Source organism: Tupaia chinensis, unplaced genomic scaffold (assembly GCF_000334495.1).
Source record: "Tupaia chinensis unplaced genomic scaffold, TupChi_1.0 Scaffold147433_1, whole genome shotgun sequence".
Lineage (NCBI taxonomy): Eukaryota > Metazoa > Chordata > Mammalia > Scandentia > Tupaiidae > Tupaia > Tupaia belangeri.
Window position 1 is genome coordinate 2,980,230 of NW_006207284.1, and position 4,818 is coordinate 2,985,047.

The 4,818-nt window shown below is 41.6% G+C and overlaps 1 long non-coding RNA gene across 1 annotated transcript; it reads left to right on the top strand.

The window, feature by feature from the left end:
• The first annotated feature begins 814 nt into the window (after nucleotides 1–814).
• LOC114006383 (uncharacterized) lies at nucleotides 815–2,346 on the top strand. Its single transcript, XR_003548102.1, has 3 exons — nucleotides 815–945; nucleotides 1,164–1,341; nucleotides 2,293–2,346. It is a non-coding gene; the product is annotated as an uncharacterized LOC114006383 (long non-coding RNA).
• The last annotated feature ends 2,472 nt before the right edge of the window (nucleotides 2,347–4,818 follow it).

Consider the following 4,818-nt stretch of genomic DNA (forward strand, 5'->3'; position numbering starts at 1 on the left):
AGCAGGGAAGAAGAGGAGTTACCATCTTGACAAGGGCAGTTCACCCTCATCATCAGGTCCAGGAAGCAGAGCTGCTGTCACAGGGTGATGGCAGGGAGAATAGCACCTAGGTGATTCAATTCACTTGGGTCTCTTTGCATTCCCTTACTCAATTCTGATGGTAATTGGACAAGTTCAGCCACCTTGGCTTGAGAAGAGTATGGTAACTAGGGGCTTGGGCACTTAATGTATGAGGGTGTGCGTCATGTGCCAACAGGCACAACAGTGAGACCAACGATGAAGGAAAATCTAGAATGAGTTGTAGAGATGGGAAGAAATGAATAGAAGTTGTAGTCCAGACACCAGCTGCACCAAAGGCACCTAGTGTTCATCTCACTTTCTTCTTCTCAATTTCCCCCTGGAATCTTATAGAAGTTGTACCCAGAGCTTATAAAAAGAAGTGGACCTTGGGCCAACCCCATCCCAGTAGTTAAAGCAATCTGCTCCAACATGGCCAATTGCTGTTTGAATCTCAGGTCCAGCTACTTGAAAAACATGCTGGGCATGTGTGCTTGCAAGCCCAAAATTATGACAGGATGGAAACATAGAGAAAAAAGATTTCAGCGACCAAGACTCCTTGGGGAGGTACTTTCTACCTCTCTCTCTGGTGAGACAATTTAAAAAAAAATAAAAATTTAAAAATTGAAGTAAAATATTAAAAAATAAAAAAAAAAAAGTGACATTTAAAAGGCGGTGGAGGGGCACGAAGCTGAGCAAAGCAAGAACTGGAGTGGGCTGGAGTGAGCTGGACATGGGATCTACTTTCCAGATCTTTCTTGAGGATGCTTGCTGCCTAAAGGAAATGCCTTCAAGAAGACAGCTCTTGGATCTCAGCCCTTTTAGGGAATTGCCTTGACTGAAGAAACTGCCTGGCTAAACTGACAGCCTGTCTCCAACGACTGCCTAGTGAGTGGATATAAATGTTTGGTCCCCTCACCTCAATCCAGATAAATTCTGGAGAGCCTTTCCCTAGATCCATAGCTCCCTGGAGGGCTGGCTGAGGACTCTCTTAGGATGTACTACCGCTCAGCTTTGTCCAGTCTTGCTTGCTTTTTCTTCCGTCAACAGTGTTGGTCCCAAGCCTATTCCCTAATAAATCTCTTGTGTGCTAATCTCCATTTCAGAGACTGCTTCCTGAGAAACTCCTTCAAAACCGAATCAAGACCAAAAGGCATGTGCTGAGGGCTGACTGATCTCTTTGTATTCAGATTCATGGAAATGCCTGCCTGGAAGCACATAGGGATGGAACTTAGCCAAAACTGATGCCAATGTACTTTCCCACCTTACATCATGGTGCACAAGGTAACTGCTGATTTACTGAAAATCAGCCTCACTAGAGCATGGATTTTCAGTGATAGTCAGGTAAAAAATCTAGTAAATAGCAATGACAATTGCATGGCATTGTAAATATAATTAGTGCCATTGAATTGTATGTTTAAAAATGGTAAAATGGGGGGGACCAGCAGTTAGCATAATGGCTATGTCACTGGACCCCCATGTAGTCGACTGTGGTTCGAGTCCTGGACCTGGTAGCTTAAACTCATGCCAGGCGCGTGTGCATTCGTGCCCAAGATCCTGAGAGGAGAATGGAGGAGAAGGAATTGTGGTGTGGCCATCCCCACTAGGGGGTGATTTCTGGCTTTCTCTCTCTCTGTCTCTCTCTCTCTGTCTTTCTGGCGTGCACATACACCCTATAGCAAAAACGTCTCCAAAAAAAAAGATAAAAAAATGATAAAATAGGAAAGTTGGGTTATTGATATTTTACCACAGTTAAAAAAATGAATAATGTAATATATCCAAACCATTGGCCAGTATACTTTAAGTGAATGGATTATATGTATTTGAATTATGGTTTAATAAAGCTGTTTGTTTTTGTTTTTTAAAGAATATTGAATAGAGGGACCAGTAGTTTGTGTAATGGCTGTGTCACTGGACTCTCATGTAGTTGACCATGGTTCGAGTCCCGGACGTGGTGGCTTAAACTCACGCCGGGTGTGTGTGCGTGCATGCCCAAGATCCCTAGAGGAGAATGGAGGAGAAGGGATTGCAGTGTGGCAATTCCCACTGGGGGGTGATTCTCACTTTCTGTCTCTATGTCTATCTCTGTCTTTCTGGCGTGCGCATGCGCCTTATAGCAAAAACCTCTCCCCCCCCAAAAAAAAGATAAAAATGGTAAAATGGGAAAGTTGGTTTACTTTAAGTGGATGGATTTATGGATCAATAAAGCTGGTTTTTTTTTTTTTTCCTTTTTAGAATATTGAATGGAGAGACCAGCAGTTGGTGTAATGGCTACATTGTTGAACTCCCATGCAGTTGATTACGGTTCAAGTTCCAGACCTGGTGGCTTATTCTCATGCTGGGTGTGTGTGTGCGTGTGTGCCCAAGATCTCGAGAGGAGGAGAAGGGATTGCGGTGTGGCCATCCCCCCTGGGAGATGATTTCTCTCCTCTGTCTCTCTTTTTCTTTCTAGCGTGCGCATCCACTCTATAGCAAAAATCTCTCCAAAAAAAAAAAAAAAGTGCTTCTCTTTCATTTAAGAGGAAACTTTGAAAAGTTTATGGAAAACAGAATTAAAGTGAGTTTATTTCAGAGCAAAAAAGTTGAAATTTATGCATAGCTTTTTTATAATATGCATTTTCCATAAGGTTTTGAACATCCTTTATATGTGCCCTACCAGAATTTTGTACGTATGTGGATAAAATATTGGGCTGGCCCTATCGCCTAATAGTGAAGGGAACTGGAACCCACTTCGTCAACCAAGGTTCAAGTCCCAGCCCAACTCCTTTCTCAGGAGAGAAAGGACACTCCCCATTGGGCAATGTTCCCTCTGGCCAAAAAAAAAAAAAAAATTGCACACCGTTCTCTCACTTTGTATACCACTGATATTGTGCAACAGCTACCAATGTTCTTTGATAAAGAAACTTTGCCTGTAGTTCTGCCTTCCGCCTAAATATATCTATCAGTGCCTTTGTAGCTAGTTTCACAAACTCATTGGCAATAGTGTGGCGTAGACCTATTTTGTAATGCTGCTGTAGTATTGGTTTCTACATTACCTTTAGCAACAAAATTTATCAAGTTTTTACTGGGAAGCACTTGCCTTATTTTGGAAAAAACTTTGTTGTTCTATCAGAGAAGTCATTGTACTTTGTTGGAAAATGACACTGAAGCTTTCATGGCTTCCTGCTATTATCGGAAAACATTTTTATAACAGATGCTGCCCTGGAGGTCTAGAGGGAAACACATTACCGGTCCAATACAATCCAATTTTCATAGTTTTCTGGTCATACTTCCTATTCTGGACTTACAGGCTTACGTTTTTGTTAGCTTGTATAAGATCACCGTGGTCATGCTCCTATTTCATCCAGGGTACACGGCTTCATCTTCCTTCATGTGTCCTCGGATCTGCTCTTTCTTTACAGTTGTTACCATGACTATGGTATTTAAATCACTATTTTTATCATTACCACTCTTGAGCCACTGATATATTTTCATAAATTAGGAATAATGATAGAAGTGGGCTTTAAGAAGTTCATGAAACATGGGCATTATGAAAAAACTGTGCATGGATTTCAAAATTTGTGCACCAAAATAAATTTGCATGTTAATTCCATTTTCCCACAAACTTTTGAAATTCTCATGAAATGTTAACAACTAAAGATACAAATTCAATAAGTGAAAACAATGACATATTAGCTGAGTCAAAATCCGTAACACATAACTCTTGTTGGCCTAGATGAACTGATGGATTCCTGGGGTGACTAAGGGTCCAAGAATCTCATTTTGAGCACCCACATCCTGGTCTTTCTGTTTTCTCTCCTTTCTTTCCTCCCCTTCTTGGTACTGGACTTGTCACCTACCTTCTTGTTGTTCCCTTGCCTGTTGCTCTGTTTTCTTCTTGAGAATTATGGAACAGTAAGATGGAAAGAAACCTTGGGGATATTTAAGTCTATGACCTAATTTCACAGATAAAGAAATTGAAGTCCAGGGACCAGCAGTTAGCATAATGGCTATGTTGCTGGACTCCCATGTAGTCGACTGCTGTTCAAGTCCTGGACCCGGCGGCTTAAACTCACGCCAGGTGCGTGTGTGTGCATGCCCAAGATCCCAAGAGGAGAATAAAGGAGAAGGGATTGTGGGGTGGCCATCCCCCCTGGGGGGTGATTTCTCGCTTTCTATCTCTCTGTCTCTCTCTGTCTTTCCAGCGAACGCATATGCCCTACAGTGAAAAACGTCTCAAAAAAAAAAAATAAAAAAATAAAAAAGAAATTGAAGTCCAGAGAAGAACAATGAACTTATCCAAATCAGAAGACCAGATCTGGTCTGCTGACTCCTTCTTCCATGGGCCAGTGCTTTTCCATTTTCCATGAAAACATTAAACCTTCTCTTTTAGCTCTTCTTCCTGGTCCTCCTGTATGCTGATAGTGATTGGGCCCATAGTGATTAAAGTTGTTTGTTAACAGGACTAAAGAAGTATGGGTTTAAGGGAGTCAAAACTTCTCTCTTCTGTCTCTTCCCCCCTCTTCTTCCACCAAATACTCAGTTATCCACAACCTCTGTGCAGTTACTATCCTAAAATATCCATCACACTTAGCTACTCCTTTCTATACTGATCTCATTGCCTTAAATCAGGCTATCATCATCTTTCTCCTGTACTCTTTCAATAACCTCTTTTTTGACCTCTCTGCTTTTTAAGAACTAGCCCTCCTCTTAAACCTCAGCTCTAAATTTCCATCAGTATATCCATCCATTCATCCACCTATCCCAGTACTGTCAGAATGC